General features: G+C 42.0%; 1 long non-coding RNA gene across 1 annotated transcript in view; it reads left to right on the top strand.

Annotated features, from left to right (window-relative positions):
• Positions 1–1,791: 1,791 nt before the first annotated feature.
• LOC125699409 (uncharacterized) overlaps positions 1,792–21,255 on the top strand; it is a 52,521-nt gene continuing 33,057 nt past the window's right edge. Inside the window, exon 1 of the long non-coding RNA XR_007379547.1 lies at positions 1,792–1,852. This is a non-coding gene — a long non-coding RNA (uncharacterized LOC125699409). The remainder of the gene's footprint in view (positions 1,853–21,255) is intronic.

Below are 21,255 nucleotides of genomic sequence, written 5' to 3'. Positions count from 1 at the left end.
TTCCTTAATGTTGTGGCTGTTTTTATATGAGAATAAATGTTTTTCTCTACAATTTATATGTTTTCAGTGCTATAGGGGATGATCCGGTGTGGCTGTTTGATGTGTTCTAGTATGAACAGCATCTCTAAACCTTGCAGTCTGATTTCCTTTATTATACGGGGCGCAGAATTTGAGGAAGGTCACAGGAGGACCCTGTAATACTTCTGTGTATCAAGAAGTAAAATCCCAAGGGGAGCATTGTCATCAATTAATCAACAGTGCATCGAGAAAGTGCTTTTTTTGATCATTTTACACGTGGTCATACTAGTAGGTCTGTAGCTCCTACGGCAGCAAACCTGTAGAAAGCAATTGGATGTGCTTTCTGCCTCTCAAGGGTTTGTAGCTCTTTTATCAGTCCTGTCTACATGGTGGAACGTGGTCCATATTAACAGTGATGGAAGAAAGGGAAGTGCTGCTGTCATTACAGCTGAACCTGTTGCATTTACTCACCAAGTAATGCATGGACCCACCAACAATTAGCATCTGAAATAAGTAAGTTTAATTTCTGCAATCAGAAGACAACATTTTGTTACTTTTGCAACATTTCAGTTGCTGATGTGATCTGATTACACTAATCAAAGAGTTATTGAGCTAATATTGGCTGTGACTCAGTCTGATGCATTTTGCAGTAGGTCATACCTGACCCTTTGTCATGATGGAACACTCATTTGCCCTGAGTGGGGTATGTGACAGTCTTACATCTAAAGCATCTTATTCAGTGCAAATGAGGATGCAGTATGCTCCTCTGTGGGGGATTTTCCCACTAATGACGTATTGAAGTAGTGCTCATTCACACTAATATGAAGGGGAAAGATGCACAAGCATGCAGATCTCTTAATGCATCTGTGGTATACCTCAGATGAAAGGAAAACAATGTGTTTTTCAGATGTTAATGCTCTTATCTGCACATACCATATTCCCCTCCGCTCCGTCAAAGCTGAGATGCACACAGATTTATAGAGCCTTTATGTTCACAAAGACAGTTTGTCAGTGAGGTACCCATGCATGCACACTTTCTGTAACCATATGGAATCCCTTACTTCCCCGAAGGAAGAAATACAGCCATATTATTCAGATGTGATCCCTAAGAATTCGGGCCATTCTCTGTGTATGTAAAACTTTTTGCCCTGCTCTTTCTGCAGCAGCGTAACACACAGCGTTGGTGCTCTAACAACGCCTGATGGCTTTTGTCACCTTATTATACTTGCATTTTTGCAGCAGCATGCTGTAAAATGTACTTTCCTTTGTGGCATTAGCCCTTGTCATCTTCTCAGCCATGTTTTGTATTTAATTAATGATGTTTAGTTGTTCGATGTTGAGAGCCATAGTAAAAATATTTGAGTCTTATCATTTTACGAATGAGGAGTTCTGTTAATTTTCTTCAGCCTTTCATTTCTGAAGGACTTTCCTTAGTCCTCTTTCTTTTGGTCTTAATGGAGAAGCAGGATAAGAGCAGGACTCTGCACACTTGTTCCACATGGTGGTCGTAATTACATTTCTCTCTTTCAGCTGAGGCTCTTGGCCTGCTCCAATCTGTGCTCTGAAAAGGTCCTTCTACAGTAGTTATTTTGCACCAGATCCTCCTGGTTTCAGCAGGTGGGTTTGGAAGCTGGACGTGCTGATGCAGAGCTCCTGGCATCTGGGGGGTGGCAATGCCAGGTGAAGGCAATCAGGGCTGATTAGAGTGGGAGGGGCTGGCAGGTGGCTGCTTCTTTCAGCCCTTTGTAAGCTCTGTTGAGAGCACACCCGTTGGTGGTTCAGAGCTCTTGGTGAGGAGATGGCTGCAGCAGCAAGAAAAGAGAGCACCGGAGGGGTGAGTGGTTGTTAGTTCTACAAGTCTTGGAAAAAGACTGGATTGTAGGTAGGGTAGGGAGATGAAATGGACCTTTGTGGTGAGATGGTCTGTTTGGTGGCCTGAGCTGGGTAGGGGATGTGGTGCTTCCGTGTGTGTTGTCCACAGGACTTTGTCTGCTTTGTGTTGATCATGGCGTGTCTGCGTGCTGCTCATGGTTGTAGGCTGGGCTCCACATGGACCATCTGCAGGGAAATGCATGTGTAAGGTGGCTTGTGCCTTGGAATTAGGTCCTCTTTAATCATTGCTTAATAGCGTTTCTATTAAAGTCAGTGGCAAATCTCTTTTAGCTTCATTGGGAAGAAGTAAGCTCTAATTCTCCTGATTATTCATTGTTCACCAGGAGTGCTGAGTCTGCCTATCTGTAAAAGAAATAGGGTGTTCATGCTGTATTTATTTCGTGTGAGAAGAGTATGAGTTTTCTGTTGTGAGTTCTGGTGCTTCCTTCTTGCACAGGAGAAAATAAGTTTGTTTTGGAAAAAAAGAATCTTTCTCCCTTAACCGAGGTTTAAATGTTAGCATTTAAAAAAACAGTACTGAAGTGCTGTTTATTCTTTCCAGGCAGGCCTTCTAACTGGTATTCTTTATATATTTTTTGCCTTGAGGGGTGAGTGGTGTTTCATCCATTTTGTCTGGTGGCGAACTCGGTGCAGGCATCCCAATAAATGGGTCAGGCAGTCGCTGTGCTAACTCTACTCTTTTTGGTTTTTGCCAGAGGAAAAGGAATTCTAATTTCTATCAGTCTGAGTGTGGTGGGCAGCATTATCAGCTGGAAAGACCCCTCTGATTTGACAGGCCCCACTGTATGATGATTAATTACTACTCAGCTTCATTGGACTTTTCTAATTTCCTTTTGCCACTAGCTGTAGGCAACAAGCGATAAGTACCGCTCTTATTATTTTGTGCAAAGGAAAATGTCTATTACTGCTCTGTCCTACAAGTAATCAGAATAAAAAGACAGCTGATTGGGAAACCTGTGAGGATCATTTTGTCTTTATTTATCCCGTCCTTGCTTTATTTCTGTGCCGCTTCCACACAGAAGTTGTTTTACACAGTTGCCTGTCAAAATAAGAAGATACAATCATAAGCTCTATCAAAGTAGTTGACATTTTGAAATTTGTATAATGATTTCATGGGAATTAATCCTCAATCTCCAAATAAATCCTCCTCAAAATGCTAATATAACTAGAAATCTTATACCACAGAATGTAAAACAATTCTTAATCTCCCTTTTCTATTTTGCCATAAGTTTATTATATTAGAAAGCTGCCTTGTTGAGAGAAATTACAGTGTTATCACCATCACCATTTGCAAGAAAATTAAGTCCTTTACGTAACATTCCCTTTATAGCTGTTGAGCCCCATGGCTCTGCAGCACACCAGGAAGGTGCCTTTCTTAGAGCTTGTCAAGGACATCACTGTCGGAGGTGAAAGTGGGACTTCACAACTGTAATGGTTTTGTTTTCAATGAAAAGTTCGGGCATTTCTATTAAATTCTAGAAGAATCACCCACGTAGCTCCTGTATTCTATACACTGAAGAGGTATCATGGAATTTTCTTTCAGTGTGAAAATATTAAATGCACACTGCATGCGGAACTTGCCTGCGCAGTATGTGGGAACATGTGCTGGGACAGAGGCATGTGTAACTGTAGCACAGCTATCTGCTGTCTGGCCTAATTACCTGCGAGGTGGGCCTGCTTACCTGCAGGCTTGCCATGTGTTGCTGTGCTTTCTGTTTAGAAGTGAACTCGGTCACATCTGACAGGGCTGGATGTCCCCATCTGTGCGATAGCTATTCTCAGAGTGTTTCAGTGCTTAAAGATGTAGGAGCGATAGAACCTGCAGTCCTTTAAGTCTTCCTCACCCTGCAAAGGGGACTTTTTAAGCTCTCTCATATACTTCTGAATGTTACCCAGCTTTTCTACGCAAATGCTTGTGTGAGAGGACAGGGTATTGATACACTGGAGAAGGTGTTTGGTAATGCCTCTGAGGGATGATATTTATCTTGTTTCCAGTAGATGAGTTATCTGGACTAGTAAGAAATGTTTCTTCCGATCAGGTCCTTCCTGCTCTTCTTCCTGGTGGTAGAACTTCAGGTATGTATGTGATTTGGGCCAGATTTATGTGCTACTCGAAGAGTGGTGGCGGAGTCACGGGCTGTATGTGATGCTGCAGTTTAGTGGTGGTATTTTCCCTTTTAGGAACAAAGTAAATAGGAAATATTTGGCTTCTGGTCTGAAATAATAGAGGAAGCCCTTATAAGGAATTCCTCTTGCATCAGGAGCGTGCACCGCTCTCCAGCCCGTCCCTTCAGAGGATGGAATTTCCCTGGCCTGCTGCAGTGCTTGGAAATATGGATGTCCTTTGTGCTCTGTTAGCAGGAGGGAGAGAGAAGGGATATTTGCATGTGACTTTCACATCTGCTACCAAAGCCAAGAGCCAGATCAGTATCTACTTTCCCTTCCCCAAATAAACAGAACCAAATGGCTCACAGATATCCTGAAAGTCCCATTTCCCTGCCTGAGTTCTTATCTGGCTGTTTCTCAGGGCTCCGCAGGGTGAGATTGAGTGACCAGTAGGGAGACCATAGGTGCCGGGCAGAACGTATGAGGAGCTGAGCCCATCAGGAGAGCTGGGAAATGGGGGGGGGGGGGGGGGGGGGGGGGTGGAACTGACCGTCAGTACAGGGAGCTGGCTCGGCAGTGCATCTCTAGCTCATATCACACGACTGAGGACATTTGTGGAGTTATTTTTCCCAACTGAATTACTTTTAGTGTTGTTGGCTGCGAAACAAAAATAAATATATTGGCAATATATTGGCAACGTAGCTGCCAGTGCTGTTTTGCTCAATACAAACACAGTATTGTTATTCACAATAAAGAGCTTGTGATGTTGTTATCAGACTGGTAGCACTACTTTAATCGTTAGTGACTTCAGGCAGTTAATCTAAAATGTCCTGGATTATATTCTCTCCTCCCACTTGATCCCCCTCGGTATCTGATGGTTATTGTTCTCGTGGTTTGGGATCGCTCCCCCTCAGTGGGATGGAACAAGGAGCTGAGTGTTTCACTTCAGAAGCGGTATTGTAGCTAAGGCCTCCGTGTGCTCTGGTGGAAAATACCTTGAGAGGATGTCTGCTGAAAGTACCTCTTAATTATATAGTCTTATGGTAGCAAATCAGAGGTTAATGAGTATCTCAACAGTTATTGTGAGCGCTCTTTAGCTACTAATGTTTCCAGTGGAAATGCTGTATACTGTGCCTGGCTGCAGTATGAAGTATGGCATACTCCTTCAGCTACTGTAATTATGGTATCCTGTTCCCTCATTATAATCTGAATAGAATAGTACATTTAGAGTTTATTCAGTCGCTTAAAGCAGTAATAACTACTTCGTAGAGATCAGGATCGCTGAGGTACATGCATACATTAAGAGCTTATCTGAGTAACTATTAAACAAACGAGGTTCTTTAGCAAATAAGATGTAATATTCATATGCTGTTGATAAGCACAATTTTTTCCTCCTGTGTTCGTGGTTGACTCACTGCCATCTGTATCTTTGTATCCTTAATGTATGGATGAATTCCTGAGAGGTGTCAGGAAGCCACAGCAAGCATAGTGATAACAAGGCAGGCAAAACTTGGGCATCCCTCTGACAAGAAAGGTCTGCCCAAGTCCTGCAGCTCCCAAGGGGGTGGGAGAGAAGCAGGCCCATCCCTCTCAAGAGCTGGGGTTTCCATGTATGATGTGCTTGCAGCATGGGCAGTGGGATGCCTCCCCGAGCCATTCCTCCTGCTGGAACCTCCCTGCATCCAGGAAGGTGTGGTGTTCAAGGTCAGGCAGCAAATGAGTCTATGTCAGGAATGAGAGAAAGAAAGTGGTATCTATTCTTAGAGACACCTTCCAGGCTGCTCTGCAGATCTGACAATTAATATTTGAACAGATTCAAAAATACTTTCCCTTGCTCCCTGCAAAAGTAGGCTTTCAGCTCTTTCTAGGTTACCACTCCTCTCGGTGGCTGTTTGTTGCAGACCACGTTGTGGTGTTGATTGGTGGGTTTTGGTACTGCACGATGGAATACATGGCAGTGTTTCTCTTACTGATAGGGTGATAATAGGCATCCTCAATTAACTCCTCTTTAGGGAAGGAAAACAAAAGGCCAGTCTCTAGGTAGGTGTTGGCAGCAAAATCCCAATATTGTGATTTATTTGAAGTAAATGGTTTTCAGAATATTTACAGAGTAATTCAGCAAAATCTCTGCAATATTTTTGTCATACGTAGGCCACGTAATTATAGCTGAGAGTTTATTCATTTAATTTAGATTAATTTAGAAAGCGGAATACATGATGATGCAACTGCTTTGTTCTTTTTCTAATAAAAGGTGGGAGCTTTTGAGTGTTATTAGACTGAGATAAGCTAGGCTTCTGTATAGCACAATTTTGTATGTCTGAACTAGCAAAAGCCTTTGAAGTCCTATGAATCATTCTGCTTGTTAATTCTTCCATTTGTTTGATTTTTGGTACAAAGAAAATGAAAGAATATGATGAGATTATGGCATTTTAAGTCAATATTTATTAAAAAATCAATCTCGATGAAAATCTGCCCATCCCTCTAATTAGATGAGGCAACTTGAGGTTGATTTTTAATTGCAAAAGTAATTACACGGAGCAGATAGCCAGTGACATTTGATTATCTAGGTGATTGATTAAAAAGCCTAGCTCACAGAGCAGATTGTCAGCCAGGGGAATCGAGACAAAAGAGCAAATTAAAAAAGTTGTCCTGTTAGTAATCACAAAATTCAAGGATGAAATTACAAAGCCAAACACCTCCAATCCACCTCATCTTCATCACTCAAATGCACGCAGCATGCCTGAGCTCAAAAAGGGGCAATAAAGAAATGGATTACTTTTAAAAGGAGGAAGTATTCGGGAAATATAAAAATGAAAGAGCAAAAGTACTGCTGAGAATAGGGACTTCAGCCACACAAGCAAAGAAATAAAAATTTCTCTTAATTGTGACAGAATTCATTTTCCCTGCGCTTAGGAAAGCTCATTAAAACCAAGTAGGGTTAGCCAAACTAAATGAAATGTGCTGGATAACAAAATATATTTTTAGTGACAAATCTTAATGATTATTTAAGAAACTGATGCAGGTTATTCCTTTCTTATCTAGTATGCATGTCTTTTACAGCGAATACTCATCTAATTTGGTAATAACTCGGTTTTATTTTGTCTTTGTAATTGATTACTGTCCTAATTCTAATGTTGTAATGCCTGTATCTCTGGACTGTATTTTTCTCTTAGGCCAGTCCAGTAGGTTTGTGAGCTACAGATCATAAGCTGCAGAGAAGATAGCTGCAACGGAAGGTGTTATGTCTATAGCACGATCTCCGTGTTTCTGTTGACTCTAAAGGCTTTGGCTCAAGTCCAGTGTCTCTATTTCTTGTTTTTAAACCATGACATTGCCTTGTGGCGTTATCTGAATCATTGGGTTGTTTTGTGCAAATGGGTCTTGATCTGGGTGGAGTGGTCCTGACCAAAATGGTCTTTAAAGCTGAAACCCGCTCATGAAAACAGCTGTTTTCTGACATGTCACATGACTGCCTGGTATTGCTTCTGTCACCTGAATGCATTGGCCATCTTCTATCCCACAGGTGCCTGAAAGGTGGTCGCTTAAATGCAGTGTTGAGGAATGAGATCTAACAGCAATTACTCTTTAATTAAAATGAGAAAGATACGTGTATAATATTGTAAGCTGTGTTAAGAAAGGGCAAGAGTAAGGAAGCAAAATGGTTGTAGGCATTCCATGTAGGCACGCAAACCGGTGCACAGCTTGTCAGCCTTTGGGTTCCTCCATAGCTCCAATGCAGCTGACATCTGTAGGCACCAGTGGGGCATTTTACCACTGTGTCAGCATCAGGCCCTTCATCTGTTGTCTAGCGGTCATTCAGGGAGATCTTGGCGATCCAGTTTCTAATTCCATGGAAACAATGTGTTTTTCTCAATGACAACACTGAGGAAGGGAAAAGGAAATGATAACTAGACTGCTGGATTTGTTAAATGCCAGCTCTGCATTGTTCTCTTACGAGGCTCTATTACCTGTCACCCATCAAAATGCGATCTGTCAAAGGTTAAAAAAAAATTCAATTGATTAAAGGTGCTTCTTGCATAGTAGAGAACTGCATGGTGTTGCAGGTTCCTGATAGGCCTTTTGCATAAAAGCACATAAACACTGGAACAGAGATGGATGCTGGCCTTGTTTGCTTCGAGCTCCCCGACTTAAAAATACATAAATCTGCAGGAAAGGCAAACTATTAAACAATGAGAGGGTCAAGGCAGTCGTGGAAATGTGTAATTGGCAACCTCAAGAGAGCAATTGGGATAGAGTAATACCATTGAGAAGCAGCGTCTGTTTTCAGTACAATGAAATGAGTGAGGGTGCGTTGGGTGGTTTGCAAACATCACAATAGTCTTTGTTTCTCTTTCAGCATTTGGAGGAGGTGCAGTGAAAACTGCAGAAATGATTTTCTACAAGAGCAACTGCTCTTCCTTTAGCAAACAGAATGTCAAACTAATTTACAGATTTGGGTAATTTCAAGGCTTTCTGCAGGCAACTTTACCTGCCTGCTTAGAGCAAGCTCAGAGAATGAGCTCCATCTTGTCTGTTGCTGCTCTGTTAAAGCTAATGCTAATACTGTTATTTATGCCCAGGGTTGTTTTTGTATTCTTCCAGGAAGATGGTTTTTTTGCAAGCTATGCATTCTTTGGCTGGCTTTTGCACCTATTGCCTCATTTTCTCAATGGAATATACTTCCATAAAGATGGACTCTTGCACTGCATGGAGATGGAGTTGTCATCTCGAATAGGTGCTCTGGGTGATGTAATAGCTGCCATTCTTCTGATCAGCTTTCAGTCCTCCTCAGTCTGAGTTCCTCAGTTTTTGTTTTTGCCTGCATTAAACAAGAGATTCAGATGTTGGTAATTAACTGGAGTTCCCCTGCTGCCAGCCCAAATTCTGTTCCAAAAAGCTCTGTATATTGCTACTTCTGTATTTGTTAACAATGTCCAGACAACAGGTCTGCAATTAGATCCCCATCTGTTAGGCGGCTCATTTAGCATAGCCAGCGGATGCAAATGAAGCTGCAGTGTGGATCCCTAACTAGCAGTATTACATGGGGCAAGAAATTGAGCAGTGGATGGCAGGGAAGGAGGTGAGGATTGCCTTACCCATAGTATAGCAGCTTGGAAATGTCCACGTGCAGACAATAAAATACTGTTGCTCTGTGTGATGGTTTGCTCTAACAAATCTGAAACTGCATTTAAGTATGCTGTTGTTTAGCCCAGTAACTTTGCTTTAGGTTGAAGGAAGGAGGAGTGTTGAGCATCAGGTATAGCGAGTGCTTAGCAGGTAAATGCTGCACAAATACATCGGCGTTAGACTTCTATACCAGTTGTTGTCTGGGAGTCCTAGAGGAACGTTTTGGGATATTAGATATTTTCACAGGATAAAATGGAAAATGCAGGGAGATGCATTTTTAGAAATTGTTGTGTTTAATCTTAAACTGCAATTTTGTATCAATTCTAACCGTGTTATAATAAGGGATAATCCTGCCAAGTCCATAGGCTGTGTGTTGGAGGATTAGCTAAAGCTTGCATATTTAAACGTTCTATTTTCTACTGGAATGTCTGTAAAATAAGACAGTAAAACCCACTTAAACTAATACCTGTTGAAGGGCTAGAACAGTAAGGAAAAACCTCTGTGCACACTCACATTTTCTGAATATTCGTTGTGTTGATCTTTTGCCTTTGTAGAATTTGCAGATCAAAGATAAATGTGCTTAGTACATGAATATAGAGTTAAAAGGAAAACAAAGCTTTTTTTTCTTATGCATTAAAAGCTTTTGTTCTGGTGTAAAATTAATTTTTACATTTACATTAATTTCTTGTAATAATACGTACAGCTTAGAACAAAAATACATCCTGAACTACTAATAATAGATGATTTTCTAGAGCTATGCTTGAAATTATTTTGCTGTGTTAATAAGGGGAGAGAAGATTTCTTCATTAAGAAGGCAGGAATGATGTTTAGAGCTTATTTTGTACGGTGTTCAAATCTGCAGAGGGTAGTTGTTGCTGCAGACATGAGAATGAGCATTTCAAGTTGGGTTGTGACTTTTCAGCACAGAGTTTTGCAGTAGTTGTCCATTAGATTTGATCTGCACTTGGTATTTGTCACCTGGGTGAGTACCAGAGCACAGAGAACCCCAGGGGTATCAGAATATTTGCCAGAGTTACAGTTTATGTGGGAAAGAGAACATTCAACTTGCAGTTTCCCAGCTCAAAGCAGTGCCCTGGCCACCATTAATGCACCATTTTGCTTCAGAAGGCACTCTGATTTCTCAGTATATCGTGGAGTTGCAGGTAATGACAGCCAATGTGTGTCCCAGTTGGAGTTTTGTCGCCAGAGGAGTCTGTCAGGCCTTCTTTTAGGGGAATATTGTGCTGACAGTTCTGCTGTGGTGAGGAGAGCGAGCTGAGGTGCTTGCTGGCTGCCTGAGCAGCAGTGCCAGCTGGGTTACATGGCTCTCTCTGCTGGGGCACAGCATTACTCCTGCACATGGGGCGAAATGGAAACGTGCCCTTTGGGAGGATGCACCCGGCTCTGCAGAAACAAGCGTATGCTCTCCATTGAAGGCAAGTAAAGGACTTAGAGATCTTTGGGGCCCTTTGAGGAAGATGGCAACCTTTGCTTTCAACCTATGTAGCAGTGTGGAATTGCTCAGGAGGAAATGAATGCTGCTTGTCTCCATGACTAAAGTGCAGATCTTTGCCTCTGTGGAATTCCACTCTTTCAGGGCCTGATGGAAAATGTGTGGGATCAGAATTCCCTGCCAGGCAAACCTTCGGTCCAAGCGTGCTGCAGGCAGAGTAGGAGCTTGTGATTGCCAGGTCTGTAGCCCGCTAATCTTCCAGATTAGTCTTTGCTGTCTCCCCTGGGGGATAGAAGGCCATCAGCAGAAAGCAAGAGCAATCCCTTGCTCTTTCCCTGGCAATAAACAGATAGTGACAGCAGCAAGAAACCTTGTGGCTGTGCTGTAGAGATCCCAGAGTGTGTGGGACTATTGTTTTAGTGTCTCTCGTTTTTCTTTCTGCTCCTAAATAGAAAATTCATCCTCTGTGCAGGTGATGGAGGGACTGTGAGTAGAAAGAAGAGAGCACTGGGGCACATAGGTGTGTGAGCAGGTTCTGATAGCAGGAGGGTTTTGCTCTGTGAGCGAGCAGCTTCCTGCAAGCTCAGATGGTCACTCCAGTTACAGAAACAAGAGCTGCGTCTGTGCCTGGCTTATGCCAAGCTGCCATGCCATTCATGCCTCCTCAGCAGTAAACTGGGCCTGCAGCGGAAGCCCTTCCACACCTAGCAACTGGACTTGTGCTTTCAGGTGAGATGTCACTGCTTTAACTTTCTTAATCAGAAGTAGGCAGCTGTGCTTCATGCTGATCGTCTCCAGTTCCTTGTGCATGGCTTCACTTAGTGTGAAGATTGATGCCAAGTGGGGATAGCCCCTCCAGCTGAGAGAGGCCAAGTGCTTAAGGCTGGGACTCAAGATTTTGGAGCGTGGCTCTTGCTCTGCTGTGAATGCTTCTGGGAACTCAAATGAGTCCTGTTTTACTCTTGCCTCCTTGGATTGCACGCTGTGTGGAGCTCCTGGTCTCTCACCCTCTGCATGCTGATAGGCAGCATGCTGCTGCAGTGTGACAATAGGCTCCTCAGTCTGCACATTATCCACAGCTAGTTCTTTCTTACCACTTATGACCAGTAGTTTTCCATTTCTTATTTCTTGTTTTTGAATAATTGTGCTTCCACAGATATTTCTGCTTGTCCTTCCTTTTATAGCTCTGTGCTGTTTAAATGCTTTTTTTTTTTTAATTTATAGCCAAGCTTTACCCCTTTAATAAGGAGCACAGAGCCCACCAGCTAGCTTCTTTCCTATTTTATTCACATTGATGCTGTGCTCCTGTTATTAGACCTGCCTCCAGGTAATAACAATGTCCCGCATTCAAGTAAGGAAATTAACCTCATAATTGTCTCTTAAATGTGTTCTTTCACTGCACAGCTCATGGGGGCGAGGGGCAGAGGTCATTTAACTCGCACAGTGATCACATTGTCATCAGCATAGAAAACCATTATCTCTGTAGGTTATAGCTAATCCTACCAATAGCATTGTAACCCATCTAATTTTTCTAATAAAGAAAATATTGATGAGCTAACAGAAGTTGGTCAAAAGGACCCATTTGATGGAACAGTAACTAATCAGCACAGCTTGAGCTTACTGGTGGTTGTGTAAGCAATTTTAGTTCCCGTCCCACTTGAGCTGCGCCTGCCAACCCCCTGAGACTTGTTCCTGACATCTACTCTTTGGCTTGTATTAATTTGTTATTACATATCTTCATACTTGTTGTGTGCCATAAAGGTTACATCTGCTGTGATGCCAGAAGAGTAACTGCAGCCTATTTGGAGTTGGGTCCTCAAAGGCTGGTGACAGGGTGGCTGCAAGGAACTGCTCCTCTGTTTTCCTCTCCAAGCACGACACGCTGTCATTTTGGAGACCATTTGATGTTGTGGAGGCAGAACGGAGATGGTGGGGCTGTGTTAGTTTTGCTCTGAAAATATTCAGGGGTGCAACTTCCAATTGGATTGGGCTTCATGTTGATGTACTAAAAGCTTTCTGTCTCAAACACAGTTTACAAGCTGTCCAGGCCACACTACACCCATGTTGTTTCAATCTGATGAGATTTTGTCATCCCACACCCACTCTTTGTCTTCAAAGTGCTGTTGGTTTTGCTCCATCTTTGGAATGAGATTGCTGCTGCAGGAGGAGCAGGATGTTTACAATGAGGTCTGCCCGTGGTCCTTGTTGCAGCCCAGGTGGCTGCAGGGGCAGGCTGGAGGCACCTGTGGGCTCTGTGATCTGTGGCCCTGCTTCAGGGTGCCCAGGGGACCAAAGAGACAAGGTGGAAGTGCTGGCACAGATTGGTCTGGTGTGCGAAAGGTCCTACTGTAAGTTGTGCCCCGTGGGCGCACGCTGCTGCGTGCTGGAGCTACAGCTTGTTAGCATAGTAACCTTCATAGCTGTTCTTGACTGGCAGTCCAAAGTCACCTGCTTGTTTTGAAACAGGGTTGGGATGGGAGAGAGTCAAAACAGAAGTAGGCATGGATAGCATCTGACAAAAGGAGTTGATGGGAGCCGTGAAAAATATTCCTAATTCCTGCCCTGTTGCAGTTGTGCTTAGGAAGGACAAGGCAGGGGACGTTTCACGTTGATAGCTGCCGTCTTGTTGGCCAAGTAGAGTTTTTGTTGCTAAACTCCAATTGCAGGACACTAGAAGTTTACAATCTTTTTCATATTCTCTTATAAATCTTATTTGAGTAAGACTGTCACCTCCAGAAGTAATGCACAGTACAGCTTCCCTCAGATGCTTTCAGCGGTAGGCGTTGCCCCTGGCACGCATCCTTTCCTCAGCCTCACTCCACCCCAGCTCCGACAGTCTGCGGTCAAAGCGTTAGGCAACAGTTTTTATTAGCTGTAACAGCAATATTTTGGGGATGGCCCATTAGAGCTGCAGTCCCTGTGTAGCCCTGCACATCCCAGCTGATTCCCATCCCTGAGCTCTGCTTGCCCTGTGAGCAGCTGGAAGCAGCAGAGCGATGGTGGTTTCCTTTCAAGTTGCAGGTTTCAAAGGCAGCAGTAATTGTTTCTGAAATGTTTCTTTTCATGATTGTTAAATAAGCTCGTTGTATACATTGAAACTTGGATAGCTCCTGCTCGGGTTTGCTTCCCTTTTCATTGCCAGGCCTAAAACACAGGAACAGTGTGTGTTTTGGATTGCTTCTAAGCCATAATAAAAATATACTCGCTGCAGAGAGAGGGTGCCATCTCTGCCATTTCCTCAGAAATGTAGCCTGTAATTAGTTGGGATTTCCAGTTCGGAGTGCTAAATGGAAGAGACCGGAGGAACAAGAAACCCAGCACAGTAACGGGGTTTTATTTAAGCCAACATAAAAGTGCAGAAATATGTTAGTCATGTGTCATGACAGATTCTAGCCCAGCCTAAATCAGTTCTTCATGTGTGTATTGGCATGGGGAATCAAAGACTGTGTGAAAAGATGTGCTTGCAAAGTAAGGCACTTTACCAACTGTCGGGAGCAGCTTTGAAATGCATCCTTACCTCCAGATAGTATTTACGTTGAGGATGTGCACTGTATATGCTCTCTTCAGCTTAAAGGCCCCAGGCTGGAGTAGCAGCAGTTACTGTATCTTCCAGAAAGCCCAGCTAAATTATCCCAGATGCGCCTTGCAGCACCAGGCTGTTTGCTCAGCAGGCAGAAGCAATGCTGCAGCATTATTAAATTTCCATCAAGTTTACCAAATTTGCAGGATCAGTAGGGCGGGCCCAACGGGGAAGCTCTCCTAGTGCCTACAGCACCTCTGTGGCAGCTGATGGTCCTGCTGATACTTTGCATTCTGCTGTTACTCCGCTGCTGTAGCCATCTACTTAATCTCCACAGCAAAGATTAGTTTATTCGATTAAGTCTGTTCCCTATAGACCGTCCCCATAGCTTCTTGGAAGGCATCAAGACTGTGCGTCTCCAACCTTTTACCAGCTAAAGAGATTCAATAAAGTAATCTTTTCCCCCTCTTTTTATATGATTGGAAAATAAATTGAAAATGAATTTCAGTTATTGCTTGTGTTTTAAATATGAGATAAAGGTCAGCCCCCTCCAGCTATCTCCATAGATGGAGATTAACGCGAGCATGTTCCATTATAAAATCATATAGCGGTTTTGTAAATCTGTCAAGTCATCTACAAATATATAATTAGTCTGTTAGATTTTGAAATCAATAAACGATGTCTTTTCAGTCCTGTGCCTAGAAAGCTTTGCTAGAGAGCGCTTTAGGCATCGGGGTCCAAATAGAATGCTTGCACTGTGTGTACATTAAGTTGTTCTCAGAATCTCTTTAGATGTCGAAGGTTAATTGAGAATTAGGTGTACGTGTGTGTTTTGTTTGGGCTTTTTTAATTACCTCTGTTTTGTTCTATTCTTGTTGGTTTTTTTACCTGACAAGAAGTAGACAGTTTTAAACTTGAGCTTTTTTGTTTAAGCATCTACTGTGCGTCACAATGTTTTAAGTGCAGACTCCCCATCTTTTTCTGTTCCTGGTTGGCTACAGTGAGATGGTGACTGTTTGTAAGGCAACGTTCAGAGACATATTTATACAAGGCCTGTGTGCACCGTTTGTCATCACTGTCACAGAACATGATTTCCCGGGTCAGAAAATTGACTTCAAAGCTTGACCCTGAAGATTTGACTTGCCTGTTTGCTTATTCTGGTTCAAGATGTGATGTCAAAAGCTGTCCTATTAGTGGCACCTTTTCACATTTAGTTTGCTCAGGTTGATAATAATGATACTAGAAGGACCGCATTTTGATGCTGAAAGAGATGGGGGAAGGAGCACTGCTGAAATTGATGGTGTTGACAGTAGGAGGTAAGATTAGGGAAAAATGCATTAAAATGTGGATGTTACTATAAGCAACGCCATTACTTTATTAAAATGCTATACATCATCGTGAAGCTTATTTTGTCCATGCCTTCTGTTCCTGAATTAATTGGAATTGGCGTTTTGGTGTGGCATGGGTACTGTTGGTACCAGTTGCAAGCATACACACATGTATGGTTTGAACACGACTTAAAGTGGATTAATTACAGTACATAGGTTACAGTGGATTATAGCATGTTTCTTTTAATTATTCTTTTAAGTACTGAAGTTTTATACAAGGAAATGTATTGTTTCCAAATCCAACAGGTATTCAAAATAGACAAGCAAAAGTTGTCTTCCAGCTTTCAGTTTCAGAACTGCCATTGCTTATCTCCTGGTTGTGGGAGCATGGCGTGGCTGCAAGCTGTTGGAAGTATGCAGGTACTGCTCAGAATACAGGGATCTCAAAGAATACATTTTTACATGTAGGTTATTGAAACCCTTAACAAGGAGATGCTTATGATGGGATAAATGTCAAATCAATAACTTAATGCTCAAGATTGAATATCCTGGGTTTTAACTAGTAATTACCTGTTTATTGATTTACCTTGTGACACCGAAGAGGAGAAATATTGTGGTATCTTCTATTTAATTAAAAAAAAATTAGAAAAGGAAAAGAGATCCCATGCGATGAAACATCTGCATTGGTGGTAGCTTTCATAGCACACAGATGGCATGATGCCGTTGAATCCACTGGTGCCGTTTGTTGCTAGCAGAGTTAAAATAGATGGACTGCCCATTTTAATATGGCCTTATATGAATTGCACTAAGGTCATATTCACAAAGTTCCCAAGGCATGCAGCTGTTCCAGACCACAGCAGAATGTAAAATTGCCAGTAGGGTCACAGAGAATCACAGCTGTGAGCCTTGCTTAGGGGGTGCACTTCATCAGCACTTGGATTCCTGTGTTATATTAATGATAGCTGACACTGGTCATTTTACAGTGACTTTGTTCCCTGTGTTTGCTTGTTTTTACAGTGTTATAGTAACCAGCACTCATATTCATTACATTTTCTTTCATTATATTGGCTAGTGCAGGAGTCTCATGTCATTGAGACCTAGGGTTTCTGTAACAGGTTTCTGTTTATTTCCTAATTACCATCTGAGGGTGGTGATTCCTTAGCACTGTCAGTATGGAAGCTGTCTCTCTGTGTCAGTGCTTTCTTGGTGCTTCCGTAGGTGTGGTGCAGCCTGGCTGAAGATGCTGCTGTTCTGTAGGGGAATCTGCAAGTTTCTAAGGGCCATAATTGTAATTTCTGTCATGAATTGAATAGCATTGCCTTTTAGGCTAAACCTGATGGTTTTCTGGGGAAAAGGAATAGGAGGAAGACCAGGTGACAATCGATGCAAAGATCAGGACCGCTACAAATCAGAGGTTGGGTCTTACTTGCCACTTAACTCTTTAATTCTGTGGTAAATATTCTGCTTTTCAGATACTTATTGGTTGTAGTTCTTACGCTCTGTAGAATCTTAGACTTGAAATGCAACTGAAGAGCTCACTTTCATTTATTTCTGACCCAGAGTAGGTATCTCAGAATGCCAAATGCCCAGCACTAGGAAAAACAGGCTAACTTTTGCTGAAGTAGCTAAATTCCCTGACTTCAGTGGAAAGAACTTGTATGTAACTCTGTGCCACATTCTCGTATCTGTGCATATTCATGCCTGTGTTGATCTGCAATACCTGCACTTTCTGATACTATGCAGCGTAGGCATGCAAAGAATCTGAAGCAGGCTTACAGCAGCCCTGCAGAAATAGCCTAAACCTGCTGACTTTTCCTGCTTGCAGCTCCACAAATAAAATCGTGCAGTCCATAAATATGGATTGCACAACTGGACCTGTCAGTGGAGTGGTGGAATTGAAGTTGACTGGTCTCCTCTTATTGAGGTGGGTGCTCAGCCCACGTAAAAATGATATGACCTCATCTCAGCAAAGATAATTACTTGGGTATGTGTTAGCTAAAAGTGATGCACCTTACTGGCTTCCTTGTTTGTGTACAAATTTACGTAAGCATACAAAATTCATTGCAGCTCCACAGTGTTTAGATGCTGTATTTATTAACGTAAAAGCTTAGGTGGGACTAAATCACGTAGTTCTCCTGCATGTGTGGCTTTAAAAATGACAGCTTGGGTAGGATTGTGACTGCAAACAGTAGATATCCAGATCTTGTATGGTTTGTTCTGTTGCTTTTCAAATGAGCAGAAGATGTGACCCCTTTCCAATGAGGAGGTTTTGATGAAGGAGCAAATTTAGAACTGAAAGAGTTAAATAATAATAATAATAATAATAATAATAGTCTGAAACAACTACTATTAAATGTGACACACACTTCTGTTGTAAGTAGAGAATTTTATCTTCAAGGAAAGTCACCTTGATGTTAAAAACTAAACAAGTCCTGAATGATACGCTAATTATGATGCATCTCTGACAAAATGGTTGAATAAGTTTTTAAGCTCTTCTTGCCTAAGTAGTTTGCATAAAGTTCCTTATTCCTCAGTGTCTTTTGGTTGCCCCCTCTTCCCCCCCCCAACAGAGTTGGTTGGTCAAGTTGATCTCTTGTTTGAAATTCAATCAAGGGCATTAAAGTGTAAACCAGTTGGAAAAACAAAGAGCTTAGGGAAATCATTTGCTTAAACAACAACAAACAAGCACTGGTAATCTTCTTAGAGAAATTAATGAAGGGAAAACCCCCTCAGCCTGGGTGGATAATGATCCTTAGCTATCATGTAACAAGCCTAGAAGGTTTAGGGAGAAGGTGAAAATTAAGCAAGCTGGATTAAAGTGAACTTCCAGAGGAGCAAAACAAAATTTGGGATAAAGATCAGTTCTCCCAAGTTGAGATTGAAAAGTAGTTCTGAACTGGAAGGAGCTTAATCCTTTATGTAAATCTGGTGTAGAGTAAGTTTTCATCTCAGAATGTTGCTTGTTTCTAGCATACAGTTAATTAATATTTAAAAATGATTCGGAGAACTTTCTTGCTAATAGCATCTTTATGCAAGGAAAGCTTTTTCATAAGTTAGGGCTAGAAAAGGGGTAGATGGGGGGGAAAGAATGTTACCTTTATTTTCAGATGATTGTTTCTAATGCTTATTCTTTACTAATTAATCTCTTCAAATTATTTAACCACAAAATTGAGATCTCTTTACATTAGAGCCTACTCCAGAGGATATTCATAAGGGACTTCCTGGTAACTCAACAAAATTTAATTAGTTTTCTCTGTACGTACATATTTATCTTTTAATAATGATAGGAGTTACCTTTGTCTCCGCTAAGAAACTTAACTCTACAACTTCCCTTTGCAGCATTCAGTCCCAATTGGAACAAATAAGCTACAACTATGATATGGTTTTTTTATTTATACGAGGGCTGCTCTGAAAGTAATACCCCTTATGTTGTGACGTTGGCCCACAACAGCAGAGGCAGGTGTTGGTGCATGTTGCTGCTGTGTGATAGGTAGCAGCAGAGAGGCACTTCAGCCACGTGGCATCTGATGTGGAAGTGTGCATGAAGTGAAGGTGTGTCATTTTAATTCCTCCATGTGGAAAGAAAGGCACCCACTGACACTCATCCATGCTTGCTGAGTGTTTCTGGGGACCAGGCAGAGGCTGTGAGCACAGTGAGGCGGTGGGTGCTGCACTGACCGTTACCCCTGCTGGTGCAGATTTTGACAAATGCTGCGTGCAGACTCGTGTTCACTGCTGGCAAAAACAGTGAGTGGTGATGACTGTATTGAAAAATGCTGCTTTGTACTGATAATATATTTGCTCCTGCGAATATACGTTATTGCGCTCTCTGCATCTGTTGCAGTTTCCATAGAAATAAATAGGAGGCATTACTTTCTGAGCAGCCTATCAAAATACTTATTTCTATTTCAAATAAAGCTTTTACATATCCTGTTTTTGGGGGGCATTTTGTTTTTGTTTTTTTTCCTTTTTGTGGGTTTTTGTTTTTTGGTAAATAGGTGATGCCATTTGTTTAATGGGGAAAAAAGATCGCTGAATGCTGTGGCTATCTCTCTGCCTCCATTCTGTGAAAGTCTTTTGGTTTCCCCTTATTTTCAGGCTCATCAATGCCCAGGGTTTTGTTTCGTGTCATTAGAGGTGTTGAAAAGCAAAGTGACAGAAATGCATGTTTTGTAACTGCAGTAGGAAGAAGTGGAACATCAAAAACCTTACTAATGAAAAGGTAGAGTTGGGGGTGTTGGCTCTGTCTCTAGGTGATCTGGGTGAAGCCAGTTGGAGGGTTTCATTCACCCTGAACTCAGTCGTAATGCAGTGGAAGTTCACTTAGGCTCTAAGCCCACAGGCACTTATGAACACTGAGATTTATGGGGTTCTTGTGTGTCGAGGTAACCACTGACACAGGTGTGCTTTTACAGGAGTAGAACACTACTAGTTCTCTTCATGCATAGCTTACCTGTTTTCAGAGGAATTGTGGCATCAGGATTTCAGGACATCAAGTGGGCAGGTCTGAAATGTACCACATGTGGAATGAAACCTGCTGAAAAATATCTGTTCTTTTGGGATGAGTGAGAGGAGTGTAGAGGGGAAACTGCATTTAAAGTCAGAGCAGTAATAATGACTCGAAGGTTTGTCCTGTGCATCACCTTGCCCTTAAGCCTGATGTCCTCCTTTCGTGCAAGTTCTCTTGGCTCTTCTCAAATGCGTTTAAAACGTGAAGTAATACAAAGTCAGTGGAGCTGGTGGTACTTCAGAGTTCTCAGAGACTGATTGTTTTACATTTCAGTGCAGATTAGATCAGACTGAGCAGAAGTCACTTCGTATGAAATATCCTTGAGTGTGTAATCTATTGATTTAATTTTGTAGCCTCAGTCTAGAGTTTAAATGAGGAGACTGAGACAGGAAGTCCTTCACATTTACTTCACTGGATTTCTCTTCATGTGTTGTCAATAATTCTCTATGTAAACGACAGGAAATTGTACACAATTTGAAAGCTTGGGTAGCTGTCCAAAACATTCCTGCTAAGATTGATTTATACCTGTTTTTTCCAGAAGTACTTTGAGAGTATTAGAAGAGGTTTTAAAATTCATAGTTGTTATAATGGGTCGTATCAATGTTTACAAAACTTCTTTGAGAATGATCCCAGATTTGCACTTTGCTTTGCCTGGAATATATATGCTTTTAACATGCCGTTTTGAAGAAACTGTTTCCATTTCAACCACATGAATATAAAGAGAACTGTGCTAAACAACCTCTGTTTAATCCAGCCAGATGTCCTCATCTGATCCCCATGTATCTAACATTGAAACTTCCGAGTCTCTAAGGCATTTACCCTCATTGCCCAGCAGGGCAATGCACTCCACCCTGTTTGACAGGGAGCTCTCAAAACCTGATCCCCAAAAGAATTTAGATGCTTAAGAAATTACTTGCAGAGATGTAGACGTCTTTTTTATTTTTAGTGAGAGCTGGAAGCATAAGAGGTGTAGATTTCTGAGTACATTTGAGCATCTCAACCTAAATGACCAATAGGTGACTAACCTGAATCCCACAGGACAAGGGTTTGAACTGGGTCTCCCACATCTCAGGCTTGATGACCTAACCAGCGGACCTCGCTCCAGACAGTTCTGTTTGCCTGCAGATCAACGTCTAAATCCTGTTGTGGATAGATGAAACTGAAGCATGAAATATGTCTGTGGTTAGTGATGTAGTGATGTAGTGATTTGTATTTATAACATGGCTTATTTGTATTTTCTAATTTGTCCCATGACTAGCAAAACGTAGACGTGAACCAAGAGGTTTCCAGTGGTCCTAAT

The sequence above is a fragment of the Lagopus muta genome, chromosome 12 (genome assembly GCF_023343835.1).
Source record: "Lagopus muta isolate bLagMut1 chromosome 12, bLagMut1 primary, whole genome shotgun sequence".
Lineage (NCBI taxonomy): Eukaryota > Metazoa > Chordata > Aves > Galliformes > Phasianidae > Lagopus > Lagopus muta.
The sequence above is the reverse complement of the archived record's forward strand: the minus strand, read 5'-3'. Positions and strand labels throughout refer to the sequence as shown.